The sequence below is a fragment of the Globicephala melas genome, chromosome 3 (genome assembly GCF_963455315.2).
Source record: "Globicephala melas chromosome 3, mGloMel1.2, whole genome shotgun sequence".
NCBI classification, from domain to species: Eukaryota; Metazoa; Chordata; class Mammalia; order Artiodactyla; family Delphinidae; genus Globicephala; species Globicephala melas.
In genome coordinates this window covers 123,363,481-123,387,650 of record NC_083316.1, presented here as the reverse complement: position 1 = coordinate 123,387,650, position 24,170 = coordinate 123,363,481, and the positions used below count along the sequence as shown (strand labels likewise).

The following is a 24,170-nucleotide window of genomic DNA, read 5'->3' as shown; positions in this document are numbered from 1 at the left end:
GATTTTAGTTTGCGGTGGCAGCGCACGCTGTGTGCATGCCGTGTCCAACTGCCATTGTGTGCAAAGCCGAGCCTCCCGCGGCCGGCGGGTGTCAGATGCGCTGGGCGAGCGTCTAGGGCGGGGTGGAGAGGAGATGTGCCATAATCAGGTACAGAAGCCTCATCTTCGCTGGCGTCCAGCAAGCAGCTCTCGCGACAGAATACCGCTCCCTGCTGCGGGATTCCTCCAGGTTGCGCTGAAATGACGCCTCGAATGGAAGGGACATACGACAGGCTGGAATGGGCATTTTCAAAAAGGGGGCAAGACAAAAACAACAGAACACCCACTGTCATTTGTTAGTTGAGCACGAAGCAGTGCGGTTGTGCTTTGTCTGTAGTGAATGGTGTGTGTGTGTGTGTGTGTGTGTGTAGTGGGGGAATGGGTGGCTACTCCATCTTTGCAAGACGAACAAAGGAAGTGATCAGCTGGCCCCTGGGAGGCTCTGCAGCTGCCCTAGGGCACTGCTGTACCTGCTACTGTAGTTCATTTGCCGGGATCCACTAGGTTTTGCTGTGGGCATGAGTGTCTTTGCACTTGCTGGGTTAGGCTTGGAGCAACCTGACTGCAGTGCAGGACCTTCCCCTCTGCAGGCAGGAGGAAGCTGTTCTTGCCTCTAGTGCACTTTATTGTCAAGTGGTTTATTTCTATGGCAGTACCCTACCTTTTTCATGCACCTGAGCTTCACCGGACACAAGCGTGCCCCACCCCTACCTGCTGTCCACTTGCTCCTAGGGAAGCAACACTCCCCAGGGGGATAGAGTTGGGATGGGTAGGGATCCTTTTGCCAGGTAGAGGCGTTGGGTTTAAGCCCATCCTCCTTGACCACTGCCTGATATCACTGACTTCACATTATTGTAAAAGCATAGTGAGGCTTTTATAATACACAGTATTTTCTCAGTGCCAGTTGTCTTTGCAAAGAGCTGTGGATGGTATTATTTTTTTTAAAAGCTGATTGAGACAAAAGCTTAATTTTTATACTTATTTCTCTAACTCAGGAGAGATGAGCCTCAGCTCTCATGCTATGATGTGTGGAAGTTATGTTGCATACATACCACTTGCTTTATATCCAGTGTGCATTTGCCAGTTCTCCTGTTTGGGATAAGCAGAGAACAGATTATATTTTTCTTCCCAGTCTGAAGACTGCAATGGTTCTTCTTATGGATTCAGCCTATGCTGTGGCATTGAGAGCCATGCCCATTCTTCTAGGTATCACTTAAGCCACCTTTAAGGAAAGATACAGAAATTTAGCCCATATGATAACAGCCTTAGAAGCCCCTGTAAGTGTGGCTGGGCCCTAGTCCCAGGGCCAGGTTTGCAGGGGGCTCCCTTTTGTTCCCACTTGAATGGTCTTCCCTGGGGTGCATCCTTCATTTTCAGTGCTGCTTCCATCCTTTCTCTGCGTGTGGGGCGTGGTGCTGCATAGCAGCCTCTGCCTTGAAGCTGAGGCTGTGCCTTCGGCAGCTGTGACGGGAATGGACGGTGGCTGTGAATTTCTTCCAGCCGGCCTGACTTGCATTCATTGTTGAGAGGGGTATGGGCTGGGGAGAGGCAGAGGGACATGGCAGGATGGGAGTGTGGGTCCTTGGGGGCAAGGAATCCATTTGTTGATTTTTCTCATGCTTTGTTTTTGTATTTCCTTGAACAAGAATTCTATTTTAGAACAGAACAGTGTTTTAATTTTTGTACATTTGCAGGTCCATAGATGATTACGGTTATCTGCATACTACCAGGGGTGAGATACCCTTCCTAGGTATAGCTAAAAACATAAAAATACGGACACAGGTCTATATATACAGAAAATATGATTAAAGATCTAAATAGAACATATGTCTCCTGCTGTCAATTCTAGTCCGTTTTTTAAAATGGTAAGATTATGGAATTTGAGATAAGTTTCCTATCCTCTCTCTATTCCGGTCTGTGAACTGCCCCACCCAGTAGCTGGAATGTCACTGTAATCTGGGGACTGATGGGGGCAGTCTTTCTTGCTGAGTACCTTTGCCTCACAGGCACAATTTGGGGGACACAGTAAGGTTTTGTTTGCTTATCTTCTGCTTTTCCTTCTACCTCTTTTTGCTGCCCTCCTGAGAGCAAAGCCTTCCTACTACCCTGTGTTTATTGGTTTCTCTGTCGCTGGTAGAATTGGCTGGGGCTTTCCCTGGGAGTAGCTCAGGCCTCAGATCTTATTGTTCTCAGGTCACCTACCTGAGTAATCTGCATGTCCTTACCCCAACACTAGCCCTTGCTTCTAAATGGCAGAGACAGCAGTTTGGGTCGCCCAGCCAATCAGAGCAGGGACCTGGTATTGTCATCCACCTCTGTCTCCTCTCACACAGTGCATGGCACATAGATGCCTAGTGATGATTGGTTAAATCAATAAATGAATTAAAAATGGTTCCTACTAAGAACAGCTCACACCTACTGAGTGTTTATTCTGTGTCAAGTATTGTGCCTTATGTGCATTGTTTCATTTAATCCCTCAAATCAACACTGTCTGAGAGGTACTAGAGTTATCTCTATTGTATAGATTCTTTGCTTCTGCCCGGGGTCATAGATATAATAAGTGTTCGAGGCAGGACTCAAGCCTCCACACCTGATGGAAATTAAAGTGCATGTCCCTCACCACCGCACTGGTCTTGGTGGCTCTGCCCATACCATCACTATTATGTGGTGTTGGTAGGGCAAATGGTTTAGATCCTATAACGTGGTCTCTCTTACTTTTTACATTGAATAAATGTAAACTTGGGGGATGGTAGCTGACCATCTCAATTCTGCAGGTAGAAAGTTTGGCAAGTCATTGTATTCTTCTGAGATAAGCTACAACTTGAAGCTGACTGCAAGAGTGGGTGGAGATCTAACACTTAGGCTCCAGTGCTTTACATGTATTCTCTTAGCAGGGTCTCTGCAAAAGCCCATTTTACAGTTCAGGAAATTGAGACCTAGATCGATGAAGTCAGTTATCCAGAGTTGCACACTGAGGATTTGAGGCAAAGCTGGAAATCCAACACAAGTCTTGTCTGACTTCACAGCCTCAGCTGCTTCCCAGAGGTACCTGCAGTGGAAAATTTGAAAGCTGTGGATAAAGAGCTCCAGAATTCCCCCTAGGAGACAAATCACCGAGAACTGGCTTTTGGCAAATACCAGTTGGAGTTCTGTAAATACTATCTTGCAGCTCATGCATTTCTGCCACACTGAAAGTTGGGGTGTATGTGTGTGATGTTTAGGATTGCTGGAAGACACCATCCTCTGTCCAGAACACGACCTGGAGAGTTTGGTCTTAGGGTACGTAGTCAGGGCGCTGTGAGCTCATTTGAAGGGTGTGATTGTGAGCATTGTGGGTGCCATGGGAATTTTTCACTTGGGAGGAGAAGTAAAGGAGCTATGTGAACTGGAGGAAAACCCAGATCTCTGAACTGAGGGCCTTGAACTAGACTAGAACCTGGGGAAGGGACAGTGCAACTCCTTCCCTGGACCTGTGCCTTCCTTTTGCTTCAGTAGGTGTCACTTTGGATCGGGAGCAGATATTAGGAGATGGAGGTCCAGAGTTTGGGAGACCAAAAGAAGAGGTGTCACCCAAAGCCAGCTTGATCTGTGTAAGGCATCTTGGAAGGGAAATTCCAGAGAAAAGACAGAGGAAAAATATCAAAGACTTAGGAATGGGAAGCATCTTAGATATCTGATCGTAGAAACCTCAGCTCAAGCCCTGCCTGGGGTGTGTGTTTGTTACTTTATTTTTTGAACAGGTCTGTGGTGATTCGCAGCCAGGTTATTCCTCTTGCTCAAACACTAGCAAAATGCCTCAGGTGGATAAAGAGAGCTCTGACTATTAGTAGCTGTGACGGAGCCAGCTGGGCACTTGGGGGAATTCTGGAGGAATAGATTTCCTGAGAGGATTCAAGTCTGTGTAGTAGAACTGTCAGTTTATAAATAAAAATCCTCCCTCATTATCTCACCGGGATGTTGAAAGGCTCAGATGAAGGAGCGACTGTGGACCGTGGTCTCTGAACCCCGAACGTATGCAAGCTAGGAAACTGATTTATTTATAAAATCTTAACTACTTTGGAATGTGGAAATTAATAAAGGAGGACTTGACAAAGGTCTGAAGTAGGAAGAGGCTACTTAGGGGTCAATGTTTTAATACAAGTTTTCTAACCCAAACAAAAATTAACACAGTGTTATATAAAAACTCTGTTTTTTCCTGCTTAGTTATTTTACAGTGTTTCTCAGAATTATGCTTGTTTTTAATTTCTGACACGCTAACGAGGCCATTAGACTACCTTTGGACTTGGATACAGAGACTCTCCCTTAACCTAAAGAAAGGGCATTTTCCTTATTCAGTTGAACTATATTGCTTTTGGTCCTAATCAGCTTCTAGCCTAGACTGACCGCAGATTATGGATACCCTTTCTAGCAGTTTCTTCACAACTCACTGTTGAATGGCTTTTTCTCTGTCCTTTCTCCTTAGTTAGGGAGAAAAAAATGATTTGGAAAAGAACCAAGAAACTCTTCATATCCTAAAGGGCCCTCTCTTCTTTACCCATTGACATATTTCATAGAACTGTTTATGTCTGCTTATTATATTTGAAAAATCACAAAATGTTTACAACAGTTGGAATGCCTCCCTAGGAGGTAAATGTACCTCTCTTTGATTAAATCACTGCTTCTAATCCTAAAGGGACTGGAAATGTAAATATGCCATCACCTCCTGGAATGGATGCTAATCGGAGGACCGGACTGCGCCCTGGCCACACCCTCCTCAAATCAATGCACTTCTTTACCTTTTCTCCTATTTTCTGTAGCCAGAGGGAAACAAATGAGAAGGACCCTGGACAACCCAGAGAGATAGGCTCCTCTGTTTTCAGACCCTTCTACTGTGAAATCTCCCTTTCATCAAATTCAATATGTATCTATTTCAATATATGAAATAGACCAAAAAAATAATTTGGTGGAATAGGGTGAGCCCCTCAACTTGGCCTCTTCTTTGGCCCTAGTCTGTATGTGGAGTCTAGTATAAAAATGACTTCTCTGGGGGAACATTTCTTCTGTTAACTAGATTACAGGGGACTCAGCGCTTGGAGTAAGGATAGTGGAGCTGTTATTTATCACTACCATTTATCGAGAGCCTTAGCGCAAACCACATGGGTCATCTCATTTGACTCATGACAGCTCCTATAGCTAAAATGGTTAACCATCATTCTGTGTTCTGGATAGAGGCTCAGAGAGATTAAGTAACTTGACAAAAGTCACACAGCTGCAAAAGTAAGATCCTGGCATTGATTCCTCCAGAGATGAGTTGGTTTCATAGGTAGGAAAGCAGCAATTCCATACTCACAGGTGACTGTCCCCACCCCCTTGCCGTCAGCTAGCCAGACCTGTTAGCTCAAAAAAGGGGGCCAGTGTTCACAGGGTGGAAGGGGTGGGAATGGTCAGGTCAAACCTTATCACATCACCACTGGAATGACTGAGCCCATGTCCTTCTAATAGTGGGTCGTGCATTGCTCTGCCAGCTGTCTGAGTTAGCTTCTGGCTCTTTTCCCCAGGAGCATGTGTGTGTTCAGGGTGGAAATGCAGATGCTGTTTTTCTGCCTTGCATAAGTGCAGATCTGGGCCCAAGGCCCCTTCTCACTCTCTGTCCCTGTCCTCTTCCCAGACATAGAACGAGCCAGGCTCTCTGTTCTCCTTCAGCCAGGCCGAGGAACAGAGGACACACCCAGCATTCTAAGCCAGATGGGGGAGCTCTGCTCGGGAATGGTCCAGGAACAAACGGGAACATCTGGAACTAAAGGGCACAATTCTCTTGGCTAAGTTAGTCCTTTTTCTATGGACGGGCTGGACAGTGAGCTATGAAGGATAAAATGAGATTTTATTTTTTAAGAGAGGGGTTCCTCTGACAGGTAGAGCAAAGGGGTCCTCTTGTTTGATGACACAGGGAAAGGAAGAGCGCCCTGCATGGAGTGTTGGCACATTGCGGTTCAGGCCTGCCCTTGCCTCTAATTTATGTGTGACTCTGGGCAAACGCCTTATTATCCCTCTCAGATTCTGCATCAGTCAAATGTGGGCATTGAACTAGATAATCCGCGAGTCCCTGCCAGTGCAAATGACCCTGTGAGCCTTTATTTTGTCTTCTATTTTCTCCTGAGATCATGGTCAGCCCTCTGTACTATGTTCCAAACTTGCAGAGAGGAGTTCTGATCCCTCCCCATAAGGGAAGAGAGAGCAGTGAGAAAATGGATGAGGGCAGTAGTTGTTGGCTTAAGCTCAGTGGGACCAGCCAACATCTGTGTTGGATATAAGGGTCTTTGGTTGTTTTTTACCCTGAAAATCCTAGCCTCTTTCTCATTCAGAGAGTAGACTTGGTTAATAGGCTCTGTGCAAGAGAGCAATGGAATAATGATGTTTGATAGGTTTTTTCCTTAGCAGAGCTTTAGTATTAAATGAGTATTATTAAAATAATACCACGATTCATTCGCTGGAACGTACAGTGTCTCTTCTGGATAAGGCTACCATTGATAATGGCACAAAGGCAGCAGTTGCCCCAAATCTAGACTGGTCAAACAAACAAGCAAACCAACAGGGAACAGCTCCGAGTCTGTAGATGCTCCGCGAGCTCTTTTCACTTGCTTTTGCCAGTATTTGAAATGCGGTGGCTCCCGTGCAATGGAAATAACTTCCCCCCAAAGGCCAAATGACGCCACGGATGCTCCGTGAGGTAGGGAGGCATTTTTGTTTTGCTGCCACTGAATCTCCGGCACGTAGCCTTTGGCTGGCACATAGTAAGCCCTCTGTAAACATTTGTTGAATGAATGGGTACATTTATTTAACATTTACCTTGCAGGAATAATTGCAAGCGAGAAAATGATCAGATGATCAGAACGTGTATACGTTTGGCTTCTACGTCATCCTGCCTTTCACTGACAACTTTCTAGAATATTCACTTTTAAGAGATAAGGCTTGGCTCTAAGAAACCAGCATGGGATCCCTGGGCGAAGAGAAACATGACAGCGCTTTAGCAGACCAGTCAGAGTTAACTGTAGTCCAGGACCTGACTGGGGCAGATGTGCCAGGGAGTCTGTCCATCGTTTGTACTTCTTCCTTCTCAGGCCTCCACTCCTCTCCTTCTTCCAAATTCTGCATCTGGCCTCATTTTCAGCCTCTTTCAGGGGCCTCCCTGGGTACTTCTTACTTGGAAACAGATTCATCGTTTCTCTTACTGCCAATGATTTAAAAGAGTTAATGGAGACCTTTATGTCCTCTTTCAAATAGAGAAAACTACATGACTGAACCAGGATCTAACAGAGATCTTAACTGATCTTCTGGGCTTTCTGCCTTTACCCAGAAACCACAAGTCATTCCAGTTGTTAGCAGCCAGTAGATAGCCTAGTACGCATTTGCACAGCGAAATCCACCTTTCGGAAGGCTTGGCTAAGGCTTGGCTAAGTAGTTCCTTCTCATCTCAAGTAGTGTTGGCCATTTTAAAATGGAATGTTTTTGTGCTTGTGTGTGTGTTTTCCCAGAGATTTCCGGTCCCTCATCCTATTGCGTCTGTCAGCTTTCTCTGGGCTTGCAGCTATTCCTGTTATTAGCTTTTATTCTAAAATTCATTTTTGGTTTGAGGGATGGGGACAGTTAAAGCACATTTTACCAAGCTCATTTCTGTCTGTAAACTATACAGTCGATGGTCTCAATACTCTAAGTGTAATAATACTCACTAGATCTTTTTAAGGGGAGCATCTATAAGGGAAGACAAAGGGGAGAATTAAATATATTCATGGAGCTTAAAAGATTGCATTTAAAGTACTATGTGTATTAAAATGTGTCTTATATAATTAATCATGTATAATAATACCTTTTTTCTATTTTTGATTGAATATTTTATTGACCACCGTCTCTTTGCCTAGCAATGTGATGCTTGTCGCAGAAGCATCTAAAATAATGATAAGAATTAACATGTATTTATCATTTATTAAGTACTTTTTTCCCCTTATCTCATGCAATCCTGAAAACCACTCAGTTAGGTAGTTGGCTTTCCAACTAGGTCTTCCCATTTTATTGATGAGGAAACTTCGAGAGATCAGGAAATTGGCCTACGATCACACAAGCCTTTCAGTGGTGGAACCAAACTTCATACTGACTCAGAACCACATTCTTAACCCCATTCTACGGTGCTACCTTAAATTCTACCTTCTTTTATCTTCTTGCACCTCTGGGGTCATGAGACATTGGTCCAAATTGGAGTTCACTTAAGTCCAGGGTTAAGTCCTCCTCCACACCTATTTCCAGTGGGGCATGAGGGTCAGGTTATGGCAGATGGGAAGCACAGCCTATGGGTGCCCTGGTCTGCATGGGGTTGGACTCGGGAGCCCTGCCTGGTTCAGGAAGCTCTCCTGCTTTCCCCTCGGAGCAGCCTTGCTTCCAGGAACGCCAGGAGCAGCTCCACACTGTTGTACTTTCAGAGCCAACTTGCCAGGGAGGTGCCTACCATGCCCAGCACCCAAGGCTATTTGAGTTGAATTAGCAAAAAATACCAGCAAGGGCTTCTTCTTCAGGTGGATTTGAATGCCACTTTCTCATCCTATATCCCACGCTGGCCTCCCCAGCTTTTTGAATAAATCCTAAGCAAGATTCCGCTGAGGTTTTGACTTGATGGGGCTTTGTAAAACTCATGGAATCAGAAGCTCCTTAAAGAATTTTTCAGTCTAGTCTCCCCTTACCCCTTACAGATGAGGAAACTGAAACCCAAGTCCCAATTTGAGACTGACTGAATTAGGGCTTTTTCAACTGTCTGGTTTACTGTAGGATACTGAAATTTACAAAGTGAGTAGGAATTTTTTTCCAATTACAAAAAAAAAAAAAAAACCCAAAACCAAAAAAAACCCACGATGGTTGTAGAAATATTTACCAAAAAAAAAAAAAAAAATGAGGACAATAAAAATAGGCTACAGTGAAATCATTCAGTGATAGTCATTGTAAAGTTTGAGTATACCCATCTAAAATTTTTGGGCTTCCCTGGTGGCCCAGTGGTTGAGAGTCCGCCTGCCGATGCACGGGACGTGGGTTCGTGCCCCGGTCCGGGAAGATCCCACATGCCGCGGAGCGGCTGGGCCTGTGAGCCGTGGCCGCTGAGCCTGCGCGTCCGGAGCCTGTGCTCCGCACTGGGAGAGGCCACAACAGTGAGAGGCTCGCGTACCGCAAAAAACACAAACAACAAAAATAATTAAAAAATAAAATAAAATTTTTTCTTCCTACGATATATGCTGTTTATTAAAATAGTATGGCATATTGTTCATGCTATTTTATGTCCCGCTTTTCATTCCATAATATATTATGACATCTTTCCATGTTTTAAATATTCTTTCATAGCATAATTTTATTCTTTTTTTAAATTGAAGTATAGTTGATTTACAATGTTGTGTTAATTTTTGCTGTACAGCAAAGTGGTTCAGTTATATATATATATATATATATTCTTTTTTATATTCTTTTCCATTATGGTTTATCACAGGATATCAAATATAGATCCCTGTGCTATACAATAGGACCTTTTTGTTTATACATCCTACATATAATAATTTGCATCTGCTAATCCCAAACTCATAATCCACCCCTCCCCCACTCCCCCTCTGCTTGGCAAACACAAGTCTGTTCTCTATGTCGGTGAGTCTGTTTCTGTTTTGTAGATAGGTTCATTTGTGTCATATTTTAGATGCCATATATAAGTGATATCATATGGTATTTGTCTTTCTTTCTGACTTATTTCACAAAGTATGGTAATCTCTAAGTCCATCCATATTCCTGCAAATGGCATTATTTCATTCTTTTTTGTATGGCTGAGTAGTATTCCATGGTATATATATACCACATATTCTTTACCCATTCATCTGTCGATGGACATTTAGTTTGTTTCCGTATCTTGTGAATAGCGCTGCAATGAACATTGGGGTGCATGTATCATCTTGAATTACAGTTTTATCTAGGTATATGCCCAGGAGTGGGATTGCTGGATCACATGGCAACTCTGTTTTTACATATCATAATTTTAAATACATACATATTATCCCAGTGCTTCAGTTAATTCCATTTGGTTTGATGTTTTTGGTTGTTTCCGAGATCTTGGTAGTAACAGCAAAAATGAAATGGTGGGTGTGTTTTCAGTTACTGTTTTTTAGCTGAAGTTAAATTAAAAGCTACCCCAGGATGAGAAGTTGAGTAACGTGCCCACAGTTGCTCAGCTTGTGAGCATCAGACTCTGATTTGAGTCCTAGTATGTTTAATCTTAGTCTTATATTCTTGTCATCACTCCACTTGCTCCAGCAGTTTTGCCATTTTCCAGGGAAAACTCTGCTTTCCGTCTTTGTTTTCTCCTGCTCTCCAATGAGCACATTTGTTCCTTCACCACCACCCTTGCTCGCCTCCCTGTCTTGCTGAGGCTGTTGACATTTGTGGAGGTACACAGTGTCTTAGGACCAAAAGCTGCACAGCTGGAGAGGAAATATGCCCATTCCTTTTCCCCCTCCCTCGCCTTAATGGCTTAACCTGTAAGCTTGGGAGCTGGTTTTAATTTCACATTTTCTGTGTGTATGTGCGTTTGTTTTTAAATTTTTTCCCCCTTAATTCTTTCAAGGAGACCTTTATTTGAAATCATACACTCTTTCCCTCCAAGCCAATCTGTGCCCCATATCTTGATGAGATTACTTTGTTTGGGGATATTGATAAATTCAGAATGGGGTTTCTGGTTTATCCAACTAAGTTGGTTTAAATTATGGCCTTACAGAGAGAAAGGGCTTTAAGCAACCTAAAACATTTTAAACCAATTGAATGTAATCCTCTGCTTCTAGAAAAATTCGTCCTAGGTTTATTCCATAAAGAAGGCATGTTTTTGTTTTGTTTTGTTGTGCTTTGATTCCAGTTATTTCATTGCATGCTCTATCTCAGATTCCTTGCTGTGAGAATCCAACCTAGCTTTGCTCAGTTAAGGGCAGGAAGAGAAATAAGCGATCCATTATTGCAACCCTCTCATTTTAATGATTAAGAAAAAGTGGGCCAAAGAGGGAAGATAATTTGCCAAAGGTCACACAGCAAAATAGTTTTTAAGAACATGAGGCAAAGGACTCATTTCCCTTGCTCTGGCTCAGTGCTTTTCTCACAATTCTTTTCCCCCCCGGGGGGAAAATGTGAGGGGGTGGGTGTTATGGGCAGATTTGTGTCCATTCAAAATTCATGTGTTGAAGTTTTAACCCCCTAGTACCTCAAAATGTGACTGTATTTGGAAATAGGGTCTTTAAAAGGGTAATTAAGTTAAATAAGGTCATTAAGAGTGGGTCCCGATCCAGTACGACTGGTGTCTTATGAGAAGAAATTAGGACACAGACACACACAGAAGAGAGACCGTGTGAGGACCCAGGGAGGTGGAGCTGGCCATCTACAAGCCAAGGACAGTGGCCTCAGAAGGAACCAACCCTGCCGACACCTTGACGTTGGAGTTCTAGCCTCCAGAACTGTGAGAAAACAAATTTCTGTTGTTTAAGACAACCAGTCTGGGACAGTTTGTTGCGGCAGCTGCAAACTAATATGGGGGAAAAGTTAAGAACAAAGACATTTAAAATTCAAAACTTCAAACCGGGGAAGTTCTCAATGAATAGAAAAGGGAAACCCAGGTAATTAGTATTTCTAAGAAATAATGCCATGCCAAAGCCCATACTGACTTGATTTTCAATCGTATTTTTATATATGGCATCTCATTTCATGCTTATAACATGCCTAAGGTGTAGTTATTATTAGTTCCACTTTACAGATGAAGAAACTGAGGCTCAGAAATTTAACTTATCTAAAGTTTCGTATTTATTAGCTAAGCGGGTGGTGTTAGGTCCAAATCCATCTCCTTGTCTGACTTTAAAACCCTCACCCACTACACTGAAGTTAACCCAAGCGGTTTAGTAACCATTGTTATCAAGTTGCTTAAAGTTAGGAAGAGAAAAAAATATACTCTGAAGTCTCAGTCACCTGGAATCCACTTAATCGATTGAACAGGAGATATTTGGCCCTTGATTTTAGGGTAAAAATGGAGATCAGGGACATTTTAAAAGATAATCAAGGTATTTGAGGTCTACTGCAGAGCCTTCCCAGTGGCTTATACCTTCACATGTCAAAGTGGACAGCTACACATAATGAAGAATGAATGTTCATAGCGATGGGCCCCAGGCCCCAAAGAAATGTGACCCATCAGAAGAGAATCGGTTACGTGCGCTGGGTCTCATTTGCTAAAGCAGGAAACCCGACCCGTACATCTGTAACATGAGGGGACGTGGAAGCTGTGCCAGAGTTTTACAATTACTTATTTTAGAAGTGTTTTCAACAATAAGACCTGATAAATATGTAATCAATCAAAAAAAATTAAATGAACTTGAGCTGCTGGTAAAACCGCTTGTTATGATATGGGAACCAGAAGGTGCTTGAAATACTGAATGTGGATGGCTCTCTTGCAGCTGTGCCCTCCCTGTTTTAAGGTTGTGTGGTCTATCATTTCTAAAACATATGGGTTAAACTTACTTGGACTTTATCAGTGAGAAGACACAATCGAGTTAAGAGGTGGCCGGGCTTTGTTTCCAGCAGGTGTTGGGGTTAAGGCCCAGCTCAGCTATATAGCAGCTGTGTAACTTAGTGGGCCCTACCTTTAAAAGAGAATTTTAATCCAGCCACTTCTCACCGTTTTTCATCCCTGCCACCACCCTAGCTGAGCCTCCATCACCTTACTGCAGGAACCCTCCAATGGTCTCAGTGCTTCCACTTCGCCAACCATCAGGTCATTTCTCCATGCATAAGCAGAGTGATCCTTTTAAAATGTAAATCAGATCAAGTCACTCCCCAGCTCAAAAATCGGTTGCACTTGGAATAAAACCCAGACCATGGTGCTCAAGGTTCCACGTGGCCTGGCCCTGACTATCTCCACTGCCCCCAGTGTCTTGGCATCAGCTGTCCTCCCTTCTCACTCTCCCTTGGACCTGATGTGTTTATCTGCAGCTCAGAGCTTTGTCCTTGCTGCACCCTTGGAGTGGGGAGCAGTCTTTTCTAGGAGGCTTTACTTGTAGAACTCAGTTTGGCTGATAGCTTCCTAGATATGCCCTCTTTGAAGACCTGATCAGAAGCAGTCCCAGACCTTCTTCCAAGCCTCCATCCCCTCACCTCTTTATGTTTTTAAATTTTTAAAAATTTTTTAATTAAAAAAAAATTTATTTATTTTGGCTACGCTGGATCTTAGTTGTGGCATGTGGGATCTTTACTTGTGGCATGCAGACTTCCTAGTTGTGGCATGCACATGGGATCTAGTTCCCCGACCAGGGATCGAATCCGTGCCCCCTGCATTGGGATTGCAGAGCGGAGTCTTACCCACTGGACCACCAGGGAAGTCCCTTACCTTCTTTCTAAATGTCACTTATCACTGTTGAAATTACAGTACTTATTTATCGGCTGACTTATTCTTTGCTGTTTCAACTCCTACAGTTGCAATGGCAGGGAATTAATTTTGTTCACTCGTGTATCCCTAGTACTGTGAAAAGGAGGCATTTACAAACGTTAAATGAAGGAACGAATGCATAAATAAATAAATGAATGAAAAGGCATGTTGTTCCTTTACTTTAAACTAATGTGCTTTCCCTTAGTAAGTGGTTTAGGGAGAGCGGGTGTCAAGGAAACAGGGTTATCAGAAGACAACTAAACTATCCGCCCTATGGTCTAACCTCAAGTGAATGAAATGATCAATGAAAGATGAAAAGACTTGGGATAACAGACACAAGTCATACCACAGATGAAAACCTGCTGCATCTGAGATGACTTGAAGAGACTTGCAAAGGTCCTACCTAACTCCTTTGCTATTTCTTTTAGACACAATTTAATACATGTCACAATACACATTCTGGAATGCAGAAAACACCTGCAACTGGAAACTTCAGTTGCCTTAGCACTTTTGAAAACATTTCTGAGCAGAGACACGTCATAAAAGAACAGACTGTTTTGGAACTATTCCAAAGAAGATCATTCTCCTGGTGTTAGAATCACAGAAAGTGAACCAGTGATCATTGGGAAAAGAAGCGGGTAACTCATGGCTTTGCAGGTAGGGATGAAGTCTGCGGGCCCTTAGCCACAGGGAATCAATTCCTGTAATGTCAGCATAGCATTTGCAAATAGAAAGCAGTCTTGAATATATCCCAGGAAGTGCCTGTTGTGTGAAGCCTTAGATCTTCATTGAAGATGAAGAAACCTTTTGTCACGGCAGAATTAACTGCCCGCTAGTCTCATTTTTGCGTTCGGATAATTTTCAAGTGGTATCTCAATTATATTTATTTCAAGGGTTCATTTCATTCCAAGTCTGCCTGATCTCCTGAAGTCCTTGTTCTCAGAGCATCTGCAGTTTTCTCTGTCAATACAACTTGGAGAAGTTTGGGGCCGAAGAGTCAAAAATAGTCAGTGCTTAAACACCGATCTATCGAACGAAAGCAGAGCTGTGGGTTTGCAGGTATCAGAAGGCTGTGACCCAGAGAGTCAGTCATCACCACTGTCTGCTTCTTGTGTCAAAAAAGAGCCAGAAAAAAGAGAGAATGCCCCACCTCCTCTGCTTCCCATACTCGTTAGGAAGTATGTTTGGGTTCTTAATAGGAAGGTAGTTAAGGCCTATATGTAAACTAAAAAGAGGTGAAAAGTCAAGCTACTTTTCAGAGATAGCAGTGAGAGTGGGTAGGCATCCAGGTGAAAGGTACTGACATAAGATTTGAGTGCAACTTTGAAAGAAGCGTGCGTTTCTTGAGCACTACCATGCACCAGAATTTGGGCTTGACTCCTGACCTCAGTCCTTTGGAGCAGATATAATTGTCGTCATTTTACAGCCAGGACTGTGACTGTAAAGCCCTTCTCTTTCTCACCATTCCACTGAGCTGCCCTGGCAGATTCACCGCTTAGATCTTTTAGCTGCAAAGTGACTGACGAGGCAGGCCCCTTTGCTGTCCTGTACAGACCCAATCTCTGATGTCTGGACTCCTTGGCAGAGCAAACCGAGAGTATCTCTGCTCTTTGAAACAGTCCCTCCCTCCCATGCTTTCTCTCCAAGGGCCCTTTCTGTGGCCACCTGGTGTGAGCTGCAACACGGCAGCCGTACGTTGTCGACGCATCCACCACGGGCCAGTTTTAGGAAGTCGCAGAAGCCAGTGGTTGTGTGCTTGCAACCGCAGTCCCCAGGCAGCCCTGGCCAATTGAAAAGTATAAGGTCAGACTTGGAGAAAAATCGCTGTGGCCTTCACAAATAGATGGGGAGCAATCGCCTGTCATTTGAAGGTGCCGCTCACACATTCCAAGGCCCAAGCCCGTATTGCTCCTCTGGGGATTGCATTTTGGCTGGCTTTCAGATTCAGTGAAAGAGTTTTTTGTTTCTGAGAAGCAATAGCGGGAATTCACTGGGCTTTCCTGTCATTCCAAAGGCCCAGTCAAAGCCAGCTGCCAGGCACACATGATCAAAGTGGAGAGAGAGCTGCTTCTCAAAGAGGGAAGAGAGTCCCATTCAGTGGACAGCAGCCCCGAGAGGCAAAGTGCCTAGCTTGGGTTCGCAGAGCTGGGACCAGAATCCGGGTCCTGACTACCATTCCAGGCGTCCGTACTACCCTTCATTGCCTTTCAGTTGGTACAGCCATCTCAGTGTAGGGTTAACTCAACTCCATCCGTCAGCTTCTAACCAGCCCGTTAAATCTCAAATCCCCATTCCTGCCTATTTGGTGTGTGGCTAACCAGCACCTCAAAATTATTCTTCATGCTCTTGCACCCCAACTTTGTGACTCGTTTCTCTTCTGCATTTTTATTCATCGGTTCTTCCTGGCCAGCCTGCCTTGAAATATCATTTACCTTTAGCACTTCACTTCCTATCTATCTATCTATCTATCTATCTATCTAGTGATCTATCTAAGTATAGTTGATTTACAGTGTTGTGTTAGTTTCAGGTGTACAGCAAAGTGATTCATATATATATATATATATACACACACACACACACACACAACACATACACACACACATATATTCTTTTTCAGATTCTTTTATATTATAGTTTATTATAAGATATTGAATATAGTTCCCTGGGCTGTACAGTAGGACCTTGTTGTTTATCTATTTTATATATAGTAGTTTGTATCTGCTAATCCCAAACTCCAAATTTATCCCTCCCCCACCCCTTTCCCCTTTGGTAACCATAAGTTTGTCTTTTAGGTCTGTGAGTCTGTTTCTGTTTTGTAAGTAAGTTCACTTGTATCATTTTTTAGATTTCACAATGAGTGGTGTCATATGGTATTTGTCTCCCTCTGTCTGATTTACTTCACGTAGTATGATAATCTCTAGGTCCATCCATGTTGCTGCAAATGGCATTATTTCATTCTTTTATCATGGCTGAGTAATATTCCACTGTGTATATATACAACATCTTCTTTATCCATTCCTCTGTCGATGGACACTTAGGTTGCTTCCATGCCTTGGCTACTGTAAATAGTGGCACGTCACTTTCTCTTCCCCTTCAGTTGCTAATTAGATTCCAGTTTTCCTCTGCAGTGTACCATACATGTTCTAATCCATACTCTTGCTGTCATCTGGACCATAGCAAAGTCCTTATTCTTTTTTCCTTTTTGTAATTTTCTGTATTAAATCCTTTTTAAAAGTTATAAAATGGCATATGCATTGTGCAACTAGTGAAATAATGTACGTAAATAGAGGAGAAAGAGAAAAGAAAAAAGTTCCTTATACCTCCTCCCTTTGCATCCTTTCCCCCTGCCATACCTAATGTTGACAAATTTGGTATACATCCCTCCAGACCTTTCTCCTGCTCATACAGAAACATAATAATAGTATTTGTTTGTTTGCTTTTGCAAGAACAGTATTGTATTTTGCATATTGCCACTTACTTATTTTAGATATTTCTTCAGTTCAAGATATAGATTTAACCTGTTTAAAAAGTGGCTGCACCATAATCCACAGTGTGGCTGTATTGCAGTTTATTAAACTGTGTCCCGTGGTTGGATGTTCAGGGACTAGGCTGTATGTTTTTTGTTTGCCTCTTCAGCTGCCCTCGCCAAGGTTTTCTGTCCTGCTCCACACCCTGGACCTGTCTGGGCTGCACCAATAGGTCCTTTGCCCTTGGGCTCCTGGTTGGATTTAGTTGATGTGGCACCACTAGGGGACTGGAGGGAGGGTGGACCACGAAATCAGGGTGTTTTCCCTCTGATTCCTTGCTGCTGGGTTGCTGTGGAGTGGCGACGGTGCCTCTGCTGGAGGTCACAGCAGGTGCCCTCCCCGTACAGCTGCCCCCTTCAGCTCCGGTAATCACTCCTCTGGCCTCCTTGGGCCTGGGGATGGCATTTCTCCTTGTTGTTGGTGTGCTCTGGATCCATTTAATTTCCTTAAACCCTGTCCACGCTTTGTTAAATAATCCCTTTGTTAAATGCACTTTAATAATCCAATTTGAGTATTCCATCTGTTTCCTGGCATCCTGAGTGATATAGGTTGTTGCTTTTTCTTCCTTTTCCCACCCCCCACCACTTACTGTTACATTCTAACTAGTTCCTTCCTTTATCTCCAGCATGGCCATTCTGTCAGCGTTTCTTTTTTTTTTTTTTTAACTCTTCGATTGTATTTCACTCGTTTTCTCAAAATCCTTCCACAGCTCCCCAGGACCTGTGGGATAAAGGTCAAACCCCATAGCCAGCCACTGTTTGCATCCCCTTCTTCCAGAATCCAAAGCATCAGGGACCCCACCCATTTCCACAGTTTTCGCCTGAAATGCATTTCTTGCCTTGATACGTTTGGTTTTCCCAGTGACTGGTTATGTGACACCAGACCCTGCACTAACCCCCCTAAGCTTCCATGTCTTCATCAACCCAATGGGGAGAAAACAGCAGATAATTCATTTCATTGAGGATTAATTGAACAAAATGTACATAAAGCTTCTAAGAGTTTCTGACATGTAAGTTTCCAGTAAATGCTAGTTACGAATTATTGTTCCCCCATTTGCCTTGGGTCATACCTGTGGGTCCAGATTAATCATTTTCCCAAGACCCACCTCGGCTCGCCTCTGTGGACCCTTCTTTGATTTCTACCATTTTTCTCCCATTTCTCTCTCTCTCTCAATTAATAGACTTTGCTCTTCAGATCACTTTTCTTTTTTAACATCTTTATTGGAGTATAACTGCTTTGCAATGGTGTGTTAGTTTCCACTGTATAACAGATCACTTTTAGGTTTACAGAAAAATTGAGCAGGAAGTAGTAAGAATGCCCATCTGCTCCCTCCCACTCCCCCCCACCCCAAGTTTCCCCTGTTATTAACATATTGCATTGGTGTGGTAAACATTTGTTACAGTTGATGAACCAGCATTGATATGTTATTAATGAAAGCCCATAGTTTTACATTAAGGTTCACTCTTTTTTGGGGGTACCTTTCTATGGGTTTTGACAAGTGCATAATGCCTTGTATCCACCATTAAAACATCTTATGCAATAGTTTCACTGCCCTGAAAACCCTCAGTGCTCTGTCTGTTCACCTATTCACCCCTCCCTCCCACCCCCTCCCTCCCCAAACCACTGGCAACCACTGATCATTTCACTGCCTCTATAGTTTTACCCTCGCTCTTTTTACTTCACATTATTATTTGTGGTCATGGCTTAATTTTTCCGACTGTTTTGTCCTTGCCTTCCCGTACACCTAACATAACATCTTCACAGCCAGTAGTCACACAAGTGTACGTTTCAGGAATGAATTATTAAACCTGTTTATCCCTAGAATTGAGACCTGGTTGAAATTTCAGGCCCTCCTTCCTGATGAAGTAGGCGTTCGGCTTTTACACAGGCTGTCGAGCTGATGGGACACAGGATCCCGTTTGAACATAGCTGGACCCCAGTTTCCTAGCGTGCATATGGGACAGAGAGCTTTCACCCATAACACATGGATCTGAGGCCTAAAAGTACCAATGCAAAACAAAACAAAAAACCCCCAAATGACAAACACAACACAAAACTCTCCTATAAACCCAGACCAAATGTGGCCATGAATTAGATCTCTAAAGCACTGACTTTTCTTCAAACCATATTCTCCTTTATACCCTGTCCTGAGCAACACATTCTCAGGCACTTTGTATGTAATAGTAGTAGCTACCTTCCATTTATACTGCAATTTGGATTTGCCTTCAATTGTACATGTACATAATCAGAGCAATAAAATAGAGGTGGTAGCACAGTCGTGAAATTAGTAGTAGTGGTAATATTTGTAATGCCTGCCACCCATGGTGCTTTTTCGAAGTGCCCCGACCCTGCATCATGATACTTAATTCTCACAGTAGCTGGGAAGGTAGGTATTAGTATCTGTACTTTACAGATACGTAAACGGGCCTTTTTAGAGAGCTCCACCTTCACTCAGCTGAAGACGCTGAGGCCCAGAGCTGGATCAAGCCACTTGCCTAGAAGCACACAATGAGTTAGCAGAGATGCCAATGCAGCTGTGGCTTCCAAACTCCCTTGGTCGCTACCTAAATTCTGAATGGTTTTGCAAACTGTGATTAGGGCTGGTTTCCATCCAGACAGCAACCTTTCCATTTTTCCTTCCCCAAAGCCCAGCTAAAGATGGACCACATTTTTTTTCTTGTACCCAGATTTGTCACATGCTATTTTATGATAAGGCATGCTTGTTCTCACACTAGATTTACCCACCCTGCCCCTCTCTCTCCTTCTCCCTAACCTTCTGAAACGGTGATCCTTCATTCCAATAACCTCCTCCGTGTGCTGTGCTGTCCAGTACCTGGGACGTCCCTGTGACTCTGCTTTGGACACTGCTCAAGCCCGTGGTGGCTCACGTTGGTCCATGTCAGTCCATGTTTCAAGAGCAGGGATGGTAGTCCTGCTGTTACGTTAGATCATTTTAGGTGATTCTGGAAGAGGGCATTCAATGACACTGAACCACAAAGAGAAATTTTGTCCCTTTTCTAATTATTCTAACCTTATGAGCAGGTCGAGGAAAAAGTCTTAGCATAGTGCTACTTCGTCTTGAACACCACCCCTCCACTCCCCGCCCCACCCTGACACTGGGTAATCTTCCTTTTAACAAAGGTAGCAGATCTGAGCTCATCCTTCAGAACCCTTTTGAGGGCAGAGAATGGAGCCAAAGTTTCATGAGGTTTTTATTGTATTCATTCCTAGGTTTACTGTCTATTTTTGGTAAGTGATACTGGCTTAGAATTTATGGGAGTGAGACAGTGTTTACTTTTAAAATATATTTATTTCAGGATAATATTAAGTAAATAACAGTACGGTTTGTACCGGGATCTGTCCAGTATCATGAAAATAGCACAGTAGTGACTGAGGTTTGGGCTTCACAGGCCCAGCTGACCTTCCTGCTTGAGGTTGGAATGGCTTTGTGGTTCCTCTGTCCATCGCTGTGTCATCCCTCCCCTTCCCCGGTTCCCTGTCTGGTTATCCACTCATGCTTATCTGTGTCTGGAACCCTGTTAAAGACTGGGAGAGTGTTATCGGGCGCTGGGATTAAGATGCCATCCACGGTTCATTTAGCCACTCCAGTCTGACCCAGGGCAGGGCACATCACTTGTCTGGCCCTTCGATAATTACGTCTTCAAAATGGTGAACATGAAGTTCTGGGGGGAAGAATGCGCACAGCTGGCTTTGATGTTCTAGTTCAGAAGAGGGAGCTGCCACCCTGCCCTGGTTAAACCTGCCCTTGGCTACTGCTTCCTCTGCATTACTGCTTTCCTACCTTGTGGTCTGTCCTTCCAGGGCCAAACCAAACACATGAAAGAGACAACAGTGCTTGCCATTCATTATGCATTCTGCTCGGTGGGCTGTGCTTTGAAGGGAGTGCCCCCCCCCACTCTCCCCTTCCCACTCTCCTCCCCACCCACTCCCACCATTAGCCTCCATGGTGCACACTTGGTCATAAGTATGTTTGGATGGTGAGAGAAAGGAGGGATGTTTTTGAGATTCATCTGTAGCAGTTCAGAGGTTTGTAATAGCCAGCCCTGTACAACTATGCCTGGTTTCAATAAAGACTCAGAGCCAGGAAGCTGCATTGCCCTTCAAGAAGTCTTATTTCCTCCCTGACCTTACTCGTTCTCTCCGTCTCCATGGCATGCTTGTCATTGAGGGGCCTGGAAACAGATCCATGCATTGGGCAGGGAGGGTGAGTTTGGGGGCAGGTTTGAGACCTTGCCACCCACTCCGCATTCCTGCTGGAGGAGAGCAAGTAGATTGTTATCTGCTCATGGAGCCTTATTTCCAGCGGAAGAGTGACTCGGAGGGGCCGTGGGAACTTGTTCTGTGGGAGTGGGTTTAAAAGAAGAAGTCTTGGCTGACCTTGGCAGCCGGTGGCAGGAGCTGAGAACAGTTGCTGGGGGTTGGCTGGGGACTGGCGCCTCTGGAATTCCCTTTATGGCAAGGTCTGTTAGATTTTGATTAACAGAGTGTTAGTTCAGTTCTTCTAGAATATTTGTGAGAGGGCCATTGTACAGTGCCCAGTTATGATTGAAAGGAAAAATAATTATGATAGTAGCTCACATGTACTAAGCATCTATAAATTGCCAAGCAGAGTTCAACCCTTTACCTATAGGAACCCCCATAATCCTAACCAGCACCCTGAGAGAAAGATACTATTGTCCCCCGTTTCACAGATTAAGTAACTGAAGCCCAGAGAGGTGAGGTCACTCTCCCAAACACAGGTAGTGTTCGTTGCAGAATTCAAACTCATGCCTGTGCATCTCACCCAAGGTTGCATATTTAACAGCAGAGGTGGGATGAGATCTCTGGTCTCCTGAAAGCCTATTCAGTACCTTTTCCTAAATACCATGTTGAGGCAACCAGGACTATCTTAGAAAGCCTTTTCTCTGTCTTCTTTAAATGATGCTGCTTTGGGGAAGAAAAGCTACAAGATTTCATCTGTGTAGTCTATCCATCCTGTTGTATTCTTAAGCATGGGAGTGTTTTTAGGGAGTCAAATCTAATTACCCAGATGGGAATTTATTTTAAATAACCACCTGCGCCTTCATCTGGACTTAGAAAGGATCTTGAGTCCCCACTGAGGGTCAGAGTCTGCGCATTGTGATTTGAACACAGGTACTAAAAGATTTTATTGTGGAAGACTCCTTCCTCGGTTTATATTCTCTTTTTCTCTTCCTAGGATTATAGTTTTTATTCTGAGCTGCTGGCATGTCTGCAGAGTATAGGACAGATGTGTCCTAAGTACTGTTCTGGGGCTGATTTTACTGAGTGAGAAGAAATCCACGGAGGGCTCTGGGTTCTCTGGGAGGCATATTCTCCTTAGCTCAGACAGACGTGGTAATTTAAGTTCTTTACGTTGAAGACTAGGTGAGGAAAACCAAAATGGGAACCAGCATCTCCAGCCGGCTTAAGTTCAAGATCCTGTCCTTGCATTTTCTATTCTAGTTTGAATCACAGCCATTCTTAGCAGCATCCCTTGTTATAAGTTTATTTCCTCCTCCCTTCCCTCTCTTTTTTTTTTTTTTTTTTCTCTCGGTACGCGGGCCTCTCACTGCTGTGGCCCCTCCCGTTGCGGAGCACAGGCTCTGGACGCGCAGGCTCAGCGGCCATGGCTCACGGGCCCAGCCGCTCCGCGGCATGTGGACTCTTCCCGGACCGCGGCATGAACCCGTGTCCCCTGCATTGGCAGGTGGATTCTCAACCACTGCGCCACCAGGGAAGCCCCTCCCTTCCCTCTCTTGCTCCCCCTGTCCCCTCTGTACCTCTGTCTTTTCTCACTCCCTTCCTTCCTTCTTTTCTTTGTTTCTCTCTGTCTCTTTTCTGTCCCATTTTCTCACAGACTCTTGATTTTTTATGCTTGATTTTTCTAATCATTGTCATATCCTAGTGAAGGAAAAAGGGTCGGACTTTATCAAACTTCAGGGGCCTCTGCTACCCTGGATTGTAAATCAGGTCCCTTTATAAGCTGCATTAACACATTCAGGCCATAAGGGGCAGGTCTAATCCACTGATTTTATAAGTAGTGGCTTACAAGTGATTGGATTCCTGAAGTTTCCTACTGCAGAGCAAGTCAGCCGTTCCTGCTCTGGAACTGTCAGATGCAGTGTCAAACAGAGAGGACAGCCCTGTCGGAAAGAGCCACTTGGCATATGGTTTAGGCACTATTGGTGCAGTGGCCTCAGGTGGAAAGCAGTTTGGTGCCAAGAGAGGAGAGACCTGGATTTACTTCCAACTGGAACTGATCAACGCTGTCACTTGGAGAAAGTCATCTGTCTCTCTGTGTAGATCTCCTCATTGGGAAAATGGGAACAATAATCCCTCCCCAGTATGCTTCTTAATTTAAGGCATTTTATAAAAATTTAAAGTACTGTAAATAATGAGTGGAATAAATGTAACTAATATTTATAGGTGTTTACTGTGTTAGATATTTTATATATACATGTACACACACACCACAAACACACACCTTTCCCCCTTCATCCACCTCATTTCGTCCTGGCAGCCACCCTGAGAGGTGAGCTAGGTGTTATTATCTGCTCTGAGCTAATAAAAAACTTGAGGTGCTGAGAGGTTAAGTCCTAACTCAAGATCACACACCTGGTTAAGTTGTCGGCCCGATTCTCCTAGTAGTGGGAGAACCCAGTGGAGCCCAAGCTTGGCAGCTGGTACCCCTGGCACCCCTCTGGGCCGCAAGACCAGGCTTCACTCAGCCCTGGTGGCCGTGCAGGGCCCAAAGCAGCCAGGGTCCTTGGCCTGGTGCTGCAGGCTCTGAAGAGCTTCATCTTGGGTTCCAAATACCCTCCGGACTATCCCTGTGTGCTCTAGAAGTACCTTCATTCTTTATACCTATTAATGCATGAAAAACGTTGGTCGGCTCCCATCTAGACCACTTTACCTCCTCGGGCGTCAGCTCTCGGGTTCCTGACCGCCTCAGCTACTGAGAACAGAGAGCAAAGAGCCCCTCAGAGCCACCCTCACCTTTCTAACACCGTCGAGGGTAACTTTTAACCAGAGCTGTCAGAGCTGTTCATCTTGTTGGCTTTGGGCCCCAAAATGTGTTACTGCCTAAGGCTGGTCCATGACTTCACAGACAAGCATGTTCCGTAACCAGGGAGGTC

General features: G+C 44.1%; 1 protein-coding gene across 2 annotated transcripts in view; it reads left to right on the top strand.

The window, feature by feature from the left end:
• The window catches only part of DPYSL3 (dihydropyrimidinase like 3), a 114,431-nt gene that overhangs the window by 48,782 nt on the left and 41,479 nt on the right, over nucleotides 1–24,170 (top strand). The gene's annotated exons all lie outside the window — the stretch shown is intronic.